The 14,387-nt window shown below is 45.9% G+C and overlaps 1 protein-coding gene across 1 annotated transcript in view; it reads left to right on the top strand.

Moving 5' to 3' along the window:
- Positions 1–285: 285 nt before the first annotated feature.
- LOC124605202 (kazrin) overlaps positions 286–14,387 on the top strand; it is a 1,111,833-nt gene continuing 1,097,731 nt past the window's right edge. The window contains exon 1 of the mRNA XM_047136736.1: positions 286–482. The gene's annotated coding sequence lies outside the window, so the exon portion shown is untranslated. The remainder of the gene's footprint in view (positions 483–14,387) is intronic.

Here is a 14,387-nt window from a genome sequence, read left to right on the forward strand (position 1 = left end):
AGCGAGGCTCTGGAGCCCTGGCAGAGAAGGCGCGCCGGTAACGCGGCCTTGACCGCGGAGGGTATCACGGCTTTGTGTCCCTGATGGCCGAACAGGCGATCAGAGCCGTTGGTCTCTCGGCGGCCGGGCCCCGGGCCTCGAGGTGCAGTCGTTACGCTGGTTAGCCGTGTAGGGGTGGGGAAGACTCCCCCACCCTCCTCTCTTCCCCCCCCCCTCCCCCTCTCGAACACCCGGACTAGCGCTGCGGCCAGGAGGCGGCGGTGCAGGCAGTCTGCCCGCGCCTGCGCACTCGTCCGCACGGTCGACGCGCGCGCTCTGCGACTGTGTGTACCGGGCACCGGGACGCCTAGCGCCGTGACGCGATGTGAGTGTGGAGCCTGTATGTACGTGTGGTGTGCGACGTGCTGCCTGGTGCTCCTGCTGGATGTAGTGCCGCCCAGACTGCGTCTCTCGCTCTCTGCCAGACATGTCGCTCAGTGGATGTGAGTACCAGAAGCGTCGCAGGCTGTGTACAAACACGCCGCCAAGCGCAACCCGCTTTTCGCGCGCCTCTTCTGTTGCTTGCGCTGAGTCGTTCACTTGTCAAAAATTCAAATGTGTGTGAAATCTTATGGGACTTAACTGCTAAGGTCATCAGTCCCTGATCTTACACACTACTTAACCTAAATTATCCTAAGGACAGACACACACACCCACGCCCCGAAGGAGGACTCGAACCTCCGCCGGGACCAGCCGCACAGTCCATGACTGCAGCGCCCCAGACCGCTCGGGTAATCTCGCGCGGCCGTTCACTTGTAAAACAGTCTATCGCTTTGTCTAACGATTTCGGCGCTTTTCTTAGATGATATCAGTACAAAATTTTTAACTGTTATAAACTTATAGAGAACTGAACGGTGGGTTCAAGTACTTCATCGGAAAGGCTTCTCTTCCTCTGAGCACAAGAGTCTTGTCCCTCTGTGCGAGAGATAAATCTTTAGTATATCTTTTGAGAACAGAAGACTAATAGATGAGTGAAGCACAAGAGTCATTTTCCTCTTTGCGAGAGATAAATCTTTAGTATATCTTTTGAGAACAGAAGACTAATAGATGAGTGAATTTGTACCTGCACATACGATGTGTAATCCAAAGGTAACGACAATTTTTTAGTTTCGTGGGCTTTATACACCCGATATTAATTTTTATTATCTTGTTGGTACGCTTGTACCTGATGTGCGTTTTCGTTTTCAGCTGTTTTGAATACTAGTTAATGTTGACAGGCGGAAAGTTATACGTATTTTCGAGTGCTCGGAAAATTTTTTGCTTTCGAAAAAGATGGATTAAAATTATGCATTCAGTATTGCTTAAAAAATGGGAAAGAGTCCAGTACCGCATTCGAAATGTCAACTGTGGCTTTTGGCGAATCTGCTATGTGTAAGACAGTATAGAAATTTACGAGTGGTATAAACGTTTCAGAGAGGGTCTAGAGGACTTTGAAGATGACGACAGACCTGGATGCTCTAGCACATTGATTACTGACGACAATGTGGGGGAAATAAAGAAAATGGTTCTGGAAAACTGCAGAATCACCAGCAGAAAACTTGCTGATGATGTTGGTATATCTTTTGGCTCATGCCAAGCAACTTTTCGGATGTTTTGTGTAGCGGAAAACTTTTTTCCGAAACTGTTGAATTTTGGCCAAAACCGACGTCGCGTGGACATCGCTCACAAACTGCTGTATGAAGACAACGATCCAGACCTTCTAAAGAATCTTGTAACAGGTGGCGAAACATAGAGGTACGAGTATGGCCCAATCGTCCCAATTTATCGACAAGTTCTATCACATGAGAAGGTTCTTCTCATTGTTCTGTCAATTACAGTGGGACAGTGCAGCCTGAATTCTTACCATATAGTCGTTCAATCAATAAAGAATACTATCTGCAAGTTATGCGCCGTTTGCGTGAAGTAATCCGAAGAAAGCGACTAGAATTGTGGCAATTGTGGAAATCGCATCACGATAATGCTCCCGCTCACGCCTGACTGTTTGTTCGTGATTTTTTAGCGAAAAACAAAATCGTTATGTTGTCTTAGCCACACTGTTCGCCGATCATGCCCCCCTAAAAGTTCTTTCAATTCCCCAGGAAAGGACGTCATTTTGCCACCATTGATGAGATAAAAACGGAATGGCTGACTAAGGTGAACACCATAACGAAGATTGTATGTCCATCCTTGTGGTTGGAGGTCTGAGGGACTTCGGCCGGTCACTGTTGTAAGAAAATAAAATACCTACAGCCGGCCTTAAGGTGTCTTTTATTGTGTAGCTATTAGTTTCGGCGCTCCAATGCACCATCTTCAGGTCTTTAGTGACCTATTCAGCATAAACTAAGGCCTGAAGACGGCGCATTGAAGGGCCGAAACTGGTAGCTACATAATAAACGACACCTTAAGGACGGCTGTAGGTGTTTCATTTTCTTACAACCATAACGAAAAGTATGTTCCAGAAGTGGTTTCAAGATTGGAAAATCTGAGGCACAAATGCATTTATCTGAGTGGGATTGCTTGATAAGTACAAAGCTGATGTTGATGAATAAATAAAGATATTCTAAGAAAAACAAAAATTCCCGTAACTTTTTTTTTATCACACATCGTAGCCTACTTTTATTAGGACCATCTCACGGAAGGATTACCATCAACAGTGTCACATGCTGAGACACTGCGTATAGATTTCGAATTTAATCCAGTATATTGATACTATGTATGGTCATCAGGAACTTGACGACCTTGCCGGCCAAATACTGGCAGTGAAAATCTCTCCTACATATCAGGAAGCGAACTGCCTACTTCATTGTCGAGCGTTATCACATAGGCCTGCGATAGCGACGTCGGTTGTGGAGGAACGTAGTGGAATTAAAAGCTAGAGTGCGATGTTGGATCCCCTATCTATAATCTTGATTGTGGTGGCAGATTGATCTGTAGTGTAGCGCAAGATATTGGTGAGGTTCAAAGATGCTAATTTGTGAGAGTTAGCGAACCCAACAGTGTGAACGCCAAATGAAGGCTGTGGTAACAGATTTACGGTTGCGCCATATTTAAACGCTTTTTGCCGCATTTAAGCACATTTCACCATTAATACCAAGCCAGTAAGACAAATTCATCAAAGGTGTATTAAATAATGGGCATGTCCTGACCAATATTTTGACGCATATTATTATAATACTGACTTTCGGAAATATTGTTAGCCAGAGGATCAGGATGCAGTGAACTACGTTTTTCATTCGTGTTAAACTTTGACTAACACAGCAGCTTAACTAACAATAAGATCCTTTAAAAAATATTTTGAATTTATAATCTTGCCTACCATTGCCTTACATACGCTATCTCCTCTGTGACTGCAGTTGTTAAATATGAGAGGAATATTTAGATAAAAAATAATAAAATTTGATGAATTTGCTAGTTATTAAATGCAAGATAAATATTTGCAAAAAACTGATGCATTCGTTGTTATGCTAGTTATTTATAATTGATGCTCCTTTTTGTGATGCACAAGAGTAAGTTCCATTTGATCCATTGCATGAAATTTCTGTGTGATGGGGAAAACGATTTCTTTCTATGTTTTTTAATCGGTTTTCATCGTGTTTCCACGCATCCGAAACGACGTTACTGTAAACATTATCAACTTTTTTGACTTGGGCAATTTTTGGAGCACGCGAGCTGAACTATCAGCATAAATTTTATTTTTCCTGACCCCAATTATAATTCGTCTTAGCCGTTTTCGATTGTTCTACAATTATAAGTGCATACCTCTGCTACCTTCAAAGGACTGCAGTCACCTGTCTACTAGAGTGCACGAAGGGTAGTACAGTTACGTGTTGAAAACAATTGTATAGTAATGTGCGAAATAGAAGAATTGTGTAGATTTTGATGCCTTTCGTCACCTTCATTTAGATTTTTATCTTACTCTTCTTGTGACCCTTGCATAATTGTACAGTTATTTCAGTCACATAACAGCTAGCTTGTACACTCCTGGAAATTGAAATAAGAACACCGTGAATTCATTGTCCCAGGAAGGGGAAACTTTATTGACACATTCCTGGGGTCAGATACATCACATGATCACACTGACAGAACCACAGGCACATAGACACAGGCAACAGAGCATGCACAATCTCGGCACTAGTACAGTGTATATCCACCTTTCGCAGCAATGCAGGCTGATATTCTCCCATGGAGACGATCGTAGAGATGCTGGATGTAGTCCTGTGGAATGGCTTGCAATGCCATTTCCACCTGGCGCCTCAGTTGGACCAGCGTTCGTGCTGGACGTGCAGACCGCGTGAGACGACGCTTCATCCAGTCCCAAACATGCTCAATGGGGGACAGATCCGGAGATCTTGCTGGCCAGTGTAGTTGACTTACACCTTCTAGAGCACGTTGGGTGGCACGGGATACATGCGGACGTGCATTGTCCTGTTGGAACAGTAAGTTCCCTTGCCGGTCTAGGAATGGTAGAACGATGGGTTCGATGACGGTTTGGATGTACCGTGCACTATTCAGTGTCCCCTCGACGATCACCAGTGGTGTACGGCCAGTGTAGGAGATCGCTCCCCACACCATGATGCCGGGTGTTGGCCCTGTGTGCCTCGGTCGTATGCAGTCCTGATTGTGGCGCTCACCTGCACGGCGCCAAACACGCATACGACCATCATTGGCACCAAGGCAGAAGCGACTCTCATCGCTGAAGACGACACGTCTCCATTCGTCCCTCCATTCACGCCTTCGCGACACCACTGGAGGCGGGCTGCACGATGTTGGGGCGTGAGCGGAAGACGGCCTAACGGTGTGCGGGACCGTAGCCCAGCTTCATGGAGACGGTTGCGAATGGTCCTCGCCGATACCCCAGGAGCAACAGTGTCCCTAATTTGCTGGGAAGTGGCGGTGCGGTCCCCTACGGCACTGCTTAGGATCCTACGGTCTTGGCGTGCATCCGTGCGTCGCTGCGGTCCGGTCCCAGGTCGAGGGGCACGTGCACCTTCCGCCGACCACTGGCGACAACATCGATGTACTGTGGAGACCTCACACTCCACGTGTTGAGCAATTCGGCGGTACGTCCACCCGGCCTCCCGCATGCCCACTATACGCCCTCGCTCAAAGTCCGTCAACTGCACATACGGTTCACGTCCACGCTGTCGCGGCATGCTACCAGTGTTAAAGACTGCGATGGAGCTCCGTATGCCACGGCAAACTGGCTGACACTGACGGCGGCGTTGCACAAATGCTGCGCAGCTAGCGCCATTCGACGGCCAACACCGCGGTTCCTGGTGTGTCCGCTGTGCCGTGCGTGTGATCATTGCTTGTACAGCCCTCTCGCAGTGTCCGGAGCAAGTATGGTGGGTCTGACGCACCGGTGTCAATGTGTTCTTTTTTCCATTTCCAGGAGTGTATATGGGTGGTGCCTTCTTTTAAAGATAGCGTAGAGGATTGCACTGCACTTTCAGTGATATTGCATGTCTGTACAATGTTTCAAGCACAAAATGCGGGAGCTTAGTATCACTGTATGTCTACAATATGAATAAGAATCAGTCCCTACATAGAAATACCTTAATATAACAATTCGTTGAGACATGGAATGATCGCACACTATAACCCGTAGATAAAGCAAATGGCAGATCTCTGTTCACTGGTACAATATTGAGAAAATGTGATCAGTTTACAAGGGAGATCCCATACAATAGACTCGTGCGGCCCATCCTAGAATATTGCGCGATTACGCGAGGCTCGTTCAAAATCGGAGTAATTGCGTATACTGAACGTGTACAAGGAGCGGAGTACGGATGGTCGCGGTTTTATTTGACTCCTGGAAGAGTGTCACGGAAATCATGAAAAAACTGAACTGATAGAAATAAACGACAGTGGCGCAATATTTTGTCGTGTCTAGCGTGAAGAAACGCTGCAAGCCAATTAGAAATTAGGGCGAAAACATCAGTGACAAAACGCAGGAAAGCCTAGAAAGTGCACAAGCAGACGAGACTTCCAAATGCAAGTGGAAATCAGACAAAAATGCCATGAGTAAAATCTATATCACCTAGAAGCAAACCAAAATTGAGAAAGTTGTTTAATTCCGGAGCACTGATGTTTTAAATAAATAAATCAAACTCAAGTGGTAAAATAAATGTGCATTTTTGATATTATGTATTTATAGTTTAAACTTCAGCCTGCCACAGGTATGTCTTACAAAAGTTTATTGACAACAAACCATCGTCGGATTCTAATTTATCAAAAGACCATGGTATGCATTTTAAAGTTGACACAAATTTTTACATAACACAAATACACGAGGAATTCTTCGCACGGAAGTATACCATACGTGAGTAGTCGCCGCATTGCGTTTTTTACTAACATTAAAACCATTGATGAAAGTTTCCTTGAAAGTCAAATAAGAAACAACATAAGTTTTTCGAATTTTGAACAAAAAAACTGAATTTACCTTTGCGCAAAAAGCCAGTATCGAGTACAAAATGAGGCTTCAGCGGAAAAGTAAGGAAACCTGCAAGAGCCATCTGAAGGTGGACGTGTAATAAATCCGAAACCGGTAACGGTTTGTTTTAAATTGTAGCTCGTATACTAAGCTACAGCCACATATCATATAGACATGCTGCAGCCACGGTTCTGAATATGCCTACTAGAATTTTTAGTAGTGTAGTAGTGTAGTAGTGTAGTAGCAATGAAGAATTTCAAATACACTGATGGATGGGAAAAAAATCGCAGGGCCAAGAAGGAACTGTCCGACATAAGCAAAAGTTGTTTGATTTTCATTTGTCGCCATATTGTCCGTAGTTGCTTTACGATTGTTGAGGTTATTTTCGTTCTGTCGTCGCAACTACAAAAGATGCGAGGTTTTTGTAGTTGCAACGACGAGAACGAAAATACCCTCAAGAAAGTTGTTAGGCGTGTTTCTACACCTGAAAGATGATGTCTATTAAAATTTCTCCCAGGTCGTACAAGAGTGGTGCTAGCAGCGCCACTATGAGGATGCAAATCAGGTTCACTTTAAACACACGCTGTAAAGCTTGTGAGCGTTAGTTACCTACCAGACTGGACGTGGTGAGAAGATGTTAGTCAAGAATGCCTTTATAAGGCAACAAAGGCGTGCTTATCAACTTTTCACTGAGTTTCAACGAGATCGTGTAATAGAGCTATGAGAAATGTTGCAGAAAGACTTGGCAGGGACGTAGCCATTGAACCTGATGCTCGCAGCGGTCATCGCGAGACTTTTCGTCGCAAGGAGACCGTGCTTCGGACGGCCTCGAGGTGTGTTCGGCGTAGGGCTCTGGCCGATTATATTGCATCTGCAGCAATTTGTGCAGCAGCTGGCACCACAGTGACACAACCAACTGTTACAAATCGATTACTTTAAAGACAGCTCCGAACCAAACGCCATGTAGCGTGCATTCCATTGACCCCAGACCACCGCCATTTTCCGACTTAAGTGCTGTCAAGAGAGAGGTCATTGGAGAACTGGGTCGAGGTCTTTTGTGTTTTCTGAGCTAAGCTGGTTCTGTCTCGGTGCCAGTGATGGACATATGTTGGTTAGAGGCAGAGAGGTTGAGGGCTAGCAACCAACCTGTGTGCGTAGTAGACGCACTGGGCCTACACCTGAAGTTATACACTCCTGGAAATGGAAAAAAGAACACATTGACACCGGTGTGTCAGACCCACCATACTTGCTCCGGACACTGCGAGAGGGCTGTACAAGCAATGATCACACGCACGGCAAAGCGGACACACCAGGAACCGCGGTGTTGGCCGTCGAATGGCGCTAGCTGCGCAGCATTTGTGCACCGCCGCCGTCAGTGTCAGCCAGTTTGCCGTGGCATACGGAGCTCCATCGCAGTCTTTAACACTGGTAGCATGCCGCGACAGCGTGGACGTGAACCGTATGTGCAGATGACGGACTTTGAGCGAGGGCGTATAGTGGGTATGCGGGAGGCCGGGTGGACGTACCGCCGAATTGCTCAACACGTGGGGCGTGAGGTCTCCACAGTACATCGATGTTGTCGCCAGTGGTCGGCGGAAGGTGCACGTGCCCGTCGACCTGGGACCGGACCGCAGCGACGCACGGATGCACGCCAAGACCGTAGGATCCTACGCAGTGCCGTAGGGGACCGCACCGCCACTTCCCAGCAAATTAGGGACACTGTTTCTCCTGGGGTATCGGCGAGGACCATTCGCAACCGTCTCCATGAAGCTGGGCTACGGTCCCGCACACCGTTAGGCCGTCTTCCGCTCACGCCCCAACATCGTGCAGCCCGCCTCCAGTGGTGTCGCGACAGGCGTGAATGGAGGGACGAATGGAGACGTGTCGTCTTCAGCGATGAGAGTCGCTTCTGCCTTGGTGCCAATGATGGTCGTATGCGTGTTTGGCGCCGTGCAGGTGAGCGCCACAATCAGGACAGCATACGACCGAGGCACACAGGGCCAACACCCGGCATCATGGTGTGGGGAGCGATCTCCTACACTGGCCGTACACCACTGGTGATCGTCGAGGGGACACTGAATAGTGCACGGTACATCCAAACCGCCATCGAACCCATCATTCTACCATTCCTAGACCGGCAAGGGAACTTGCTGTTCCAATAGGACAATGCACGTCCGCATGTATCCCGTGCCACCCAACGTGCTCTAGAAGGTGTAAGTCAACTACCCTGGCCAGCAAGATCCCCGGATCTGTCCCCCATTGAGCATGTTTGGGACTGCATGAAGCGTCGTCTCACGCGGTCTGCACGTCCAGCACGAACGCTGGTCCAACTGAGGCGCCAGGTGGAAATGGCATGGCAAGCCGTTCCACAGGACTACATCCAGCATCTCTACGATCGTCTCCATGGGAGAATAGCAGCCTGCATTGCTGCGAAAGTTGGATATACACTGTACTAGTGCCGACATTGTGCATGCTCTGTTGCCTATGTCTATGTGCCTGTGGGTCTGTCAGTGTGATCATGTGATGTATCTGACACCAGGAATGTGTCAATAAAGTTTCCCCTTCCTGGGACAATGAATTCACGGTGTTCTTATTTCAATTTCCAGGAGTGTATGTTAGAAGGAGAATTCTCGTGGTGATCTCGCGCACCCTGACTGCGAATTTGTACGTCAATCTGATGATTCGACTGATGTGCTGCCATTCATGAACAGCATTCCAGGCATTGTTTTCCAGCAAGATAATGCTCGCCCACGTAGCTGCTGGTGTAACCCTACACGTTCTACAGAATGTCAACATGGTATCTTGGCCTGCTCTATCACCAGATCCATCTCCAATCGAGCACATATGGGACATCATTGGAGGACAACTCCAACGTTATCCATAAACAACATTAATCGTTCTTGTATTGACCGACAAAGTGTAGTATGGATGGACCATCAACACTAAAACTGACAATGCGCACCTGTACAACACAGTGTATGCACATTTGCATACTTGCATTCAGCATTCCAGTGGTTACCAGCATTTCACATTTGTAGTGGCTTATTTCGCACTTACGTTAACCTATGATCTTGGGAAGTTAATTACTTAAATACGTCGTAATAGACAAATCTATTCCCAAAATTTCATGACTCTACATTAATTATGTGTAGCTGAAACTTTTTTCCGTAATTGTACACTGATCCGTCGGAACAATATGACTATTGCGCAGTTCGACGTTGGATGCCGCGTAGTGCTGTTGCGGGAACGTGACGCGGTAACAAAAGTATGTAAACGAGCAGGGGACCAACATAGCGAATATATGGGCTGAAAATGGAGAAATCTTTTGAGGCAAGTGACTTCGACAAAAGGCAGATTATTTTTACGCAGAGCCTGTGAACGCGTATCTCGAAAACGGCAAAGCTGGTCGAATATTGAATTGTTACTGTCGTGAGCTTCTACGGAAAGAGGTAGAAAGACATTGAAGCTACCACTAGGCGCTAAATGGTTGGACATCCACGACTCTTCGCGGAACATGGGGTTCGGAAGCATGTCTTCTCTGTAAAGTAGGACAGATGGTGATCTGTAGCATATCTGCCGAAAGAGCACAATGCTGGTGCACGCGCAAGTGTTTCTGAGTACATCGTTTATCGTACATTGTTGAACATAGAGCTCCGCAGCGGACCACCCCTACGTGTTCACATGTTGACCCAACGACATCATCAATTACGATTGCAGTCGGCACGAAACCATCTGCTGTTCGACTGTTGATCAATGGAAACGTGTTGGCTCTTTGGATAAATGAAATTTTTTATACACAAGGTCGATGGTCATCCCCACAAACCCCGCCATCGAGGTGTATGGCGGGTGGAAAAGTGCAGCGCGCCACGGGCGCAGGGTGGTGGGAGCAGTGTTATGCTATGGGAGACATTCTCCTGCGATTGCATGGAACCTGTGGTGGTAATCTAAGACACGCTGACAGCTGCGAACTGCCTGCTTCCCTTCACGCTTGATATCCCCGATGACGATGTCATCATTCAGCATCATAACTGTCAATATCTCGGAGTCAGAACCGTGCTACAGTGGTTTGAGGAACATTACAGCGAACTGCGTACGCATGTCAGTGGCCCGTTATTTACGCGAATTACATGCCCTTTGAGTAGTCATCTAATGCCACATAGCTCCACAAACTTACCAGCGCACTGTCGGATCCCTGATACGCAGAATCGGTGATGTATTTCGTTTGAAAGATCGACAAACAGGCTATTAGATGGTTATACTTAGAGGTCTGCGCGGATGCGGAAATCCGCGGATATATTTTACAGTCATTTTTGCAGTGTAGGCCTAATACTATAAATATTCTCACCTGGAAATGACGAGGACTGAATGCGTAAGCTATAATATAATCATCAGCTGACATGAATGGCTTCATCTGCGGATAATGAGCAAGGCATCTGCCCAGTACGTATGTTGCAATGTTAGTTGAAAACATCAAGTCTGTTGACATTCTTGGAATCTTGTAGGGCCCGGGTAGAGCGGATGTCTGTTGTCCTCAGCCCCTGGCTACGACCGACGTAGCTGTACCCAAGAGACCTGCGCCTAATCCGTTCTTCCAGACAACGTCAATTATTGCTGGCAGTTTAAATTTTTCACAGGTGCGCCAGCGTTTTGCAGTGTAGGCCTAATACTATAAATATTTTCACCTGGAAATGACGAGGACTGAACGCGTAAGCTATGATATAATCATCAGCTGACATGAATGGCTTCAAAATCTGACTCATCCAAGCAGTGAGTACAAAAAAACTGTCGGTAAATGATGCAATGTGCTAGTAACAGTTTAAAACCATCGTCATTTTCAGCTGCCTTGGCAAAAGAACAGCGAAATATAATTGTTTCTATACACGTATTTTCATCATTTAATACTATTACATTGAATTTTATTTTTTTAAATAGCGTTTCCAATCTCACGAGATCCGAGCTGCTACTGTGTGTGCTCCGGAGCGCCAATGCTTTCCTGTTTGGAATGGTCTGCTTTAGAGTAGGTATAGAGCATTTCCTGTGATTTAAGAAGTCAAAATTAGTTACGTTGTCACCCTAACAATAACTATGTCATTATATACCATAATTCTAAGTACTACTGTCTATTACTATTAATTACTCATTCAAAACTTAAATATATGCGGATGCGCATTAATTGCTGCGGATGCGGATGCAGTTGCGGATTAGGACCTTGCTGATGCGGATTGCACTTTTCTTATCCGCGCAGACCTTTAGTTATACTGTTTTGCTCGTGAGTGTATCTTTGATAACTTTTACATTAGGTGTATTTTCTTTATTAGAAACAGTTTAGGAGGAGGAATTTTTCTTTTCTGTCCTTTCTAGATTTAAATCTTAGTTACGATTTTCGATAAAGACTGCAAAATTAAAGATGTGTATTGTGTATACCAACTGCACAACAGAAGCAGACATCATACAATGTCAAACTGTAAGTTAGTTTCATATTATTAACGCTTATATCTACAATATACCATGTTGTAAAACAAAAATGTAATATCAACAGGCAAACAACTAAAAAACCTGATGTAAATCACTAAAAAGCACCTGAAGATGAGCCTCCAGGGCACGAAATGCATAGTGCAATAAATAAACGCAACTTGTGACTGAAGGCGGTTTGTTCTTCATTTTACGAAAGTAAAACAGTCGCGGACGAAACACTGAAAAACAATGGATAAAATTAAATCAAATTTGTATTGAGACTGACTGTTTGGCCGTTAGGAAACAGTCGGTGGTGTTCTGGGTAGCGAATCACGTTAGAAGCAGGGACTGTATCGTAGAACTCTGCTAGTGGTGGGGGTGAGCGATACAGAGATCGAGTAGGTAAATCATAGCGGCGATGCCTCGTCCGGCGGGAATGCCGGCCATTACGCAACCGGTCCTGCGCGCCGGTGAGGATCGGGGCGCCCGCGGCGCGTCAGTTGCGGCGGGCAGGTTGGCATTCCTGTGCAGCGGCAGCGGCCGCCAGGTGCCTGCTGGCCGCCCGGCCGCCCCCGCGCACCTGGCGGGCCCTTTATCCCTCGCCCCGCAACATTCTCGCAGTCACACAAAAGGACATGGCGGCGTGCGATCTGCCCTCAGACCCTGCCGGCTCGGGACCACTCTCCGCAACTGCGTGTGCCTCAGACACGTAGCTGCGTCGCACGCCGAACTCAAAGTTGGTAGCGCTGGGCCACCTTTCGAGGCCGATCGACTATATTATGCGCAAAACACTGTTCAGTTTAACATTTTACTGATGTTGTTGTTGTGGTCTTCAGTCCTGAGACTGGTTTGATGCAGCTCTCCATGCTACTCTATCCTGTGCAAGTTTCTTCATCTCCCAGTACCTACTGCAACCTACATCCTTCTCTATCTGCTTAGTGTATTCATCTCTTGGTCTCCCTCTACGATTTTTACCCTCCACGCTGCCCTCCAATGCTAAATTTGTGATCCCTTGATGCCTCAGAACATGTCCTACCAACCGGTCCCTTCTTCTCGTCAAGTTATGCCACAAACTTCTCTTCTCCCCAGTTCTATTCAATACCTCCTCATTAGTTATGTTATCTACCCATCTAATCCTCAGCATTCTTCTGTAGCACCTCATTTCGAAAGCTTCTATTCTCTTCTTGTCTAAACTATTTATCGTCCATGTTTCACTTCCACACATGGCTACACTCCATACAAATACTTTCAGAAACGACTTCCTGACACTTAAATCTATACTGGATGTTAACAAATTTCTCTTCTTCAGAAACGCTTTCCTTAGCATTGCCAGTCTACATTTTATATCCTCTCTACGTCGACCATCATCAGTTATTTTGCTCCCCAAATAGCAAAACTCCTTTACTACTTTAAGTGTCTCATTTCCTATTCTAATTCCCTCAGCATCACCCGACTTAATTCGACTACATTCCATTATCCTCGTTTTGCTTTTGTTGATGTTCATCTTATACCTTCATTTCAATACACTATCCATTCCGTTCAACTGTTCTTCCAAGTCCTTTGCTGTCTCTGACAGAATGACAATGTCATCGGCGAACCTCAAAGTTTTTATTTCTTCTCCATGGATTTTATGACCTACTCCGAAGTTTTCTTTTGTTTCCTTTACTGCTTACTCAATATACAGATTGAATAACATTGGGGAGAGGCTACAACCCTGTCTCACTCCCTTCCCAACCATTGCTTCCCTTTCATGCCCCTCGACTCTTATAACTGCCATCTGGTTTCTGTACAAATTGTAAATAGCTTTTCGCTCCCTGTATTTTACCCCTGCCACCTTTAGAATTTGAAAGAGTGTATTCCAGCCAATATTGTCAAAAGCTTTCTCTAAGTCTACAAATGCTAGAAACGTAGGTTTGCCTTTCCTTAATCTTTCTTCTAAGACAAGTCGTAAGGTCAGTATTGCCTCACGTGTTCCAATATTTCTACGGAATCCAAACTGATCTTCCCCGAGGTCGGCTTCTACCAGTTTTTCCATTCGTCTCTAAAGTATTCGTGTTAGTATTTTGCAGCAGTGACTTATTCAACTGATAGTTCGGTAATTGTCACATCTGGCAACACCTGCTTTCTTTGGGATTGGAATTATTATATTCTTCTTGAAGTCTGAGGGTATTTCGCCTGTCTCATAGATCTTGCTCACCAGATGGTAGAGTTTTGTCAGGACTGGCTCTCCCAAGGCCGTCAGTAGTTCTAATGGAATGTTGTCTACTCCCGGGGCCTTGTTTCGACTCAGATCTTTCAGTGCTCTGTCAAACTCTTGACGCAGTATCGTATCTCCCATTTCATCTTTATCTACATTCTCTTCCATTTCCATAATATTGTCCTCAAGTACATCGCCCTTGTATAGACCCTCTATATACTCCTTCCACCTTTCTGGTTCTTTGCTTAGAACTGGCAACGTTTTACTGATGGCTCTACTAAAATT

The sequence above is a fragment of the Schistocerca americana genome, chromosome 3 (assembly GCF_021461395.2).
Source record: "Schistocerca americana isolate TAMUIC-IGC-003095 chromosome 3, iqSchAmer2.1, whole genome shotgun sequence".
Lineage (NCBI taxonomy): Eukaryota > Metazoa > Arthropoda > Insecta > Orthoptera > Acrididae > Schistocerca > Schistocerca americana.